The sequence below is a fragment of the Morone saxatilis genome, unplaced genomic scaffold, assembly GCF_004916995.1.
Source record: "Morone saxatilis isolate NCDOM2014 unplaced genomic scaffold, NCSU_SB_2.0 Contig1, whole genome shotgun sequence".
In the NCBI taxonomy this organism is placed as follows: domain Eukaryota; kingdom Metazoa; phylum Chordata; class Actinopteri; family Moronidae; genus Morone; species Morone saxatilis.
The window spans coordinates 16,476,925-16,477,139 of NW_023339651.1; positions in this window are offsets into that span (position 1 = coordinate 16,476,925).

The following is a 215-nucleotide window of genomic DNA, read 5'->3' on the forward strand; positions in this document are numbered from 1 at the left end:
ACTTAGTCAGCGGTTGTCAGTTTACTCAATGATGGAAAAGGGGTACCTTGAGGAAAGAGGTTGGGAACCACTGTCCTAGCTGAAGCTTCAAAGACAGTTATGAGATGCAAAATCCTTATTTACCAACTTCCCCCACCTCCCACCCAAGCAGCCATGGGGTGAACTTTTACTATTTAATCCCTTGCAAAGGTCTTTGATCTCAAAGGTTTACAGTT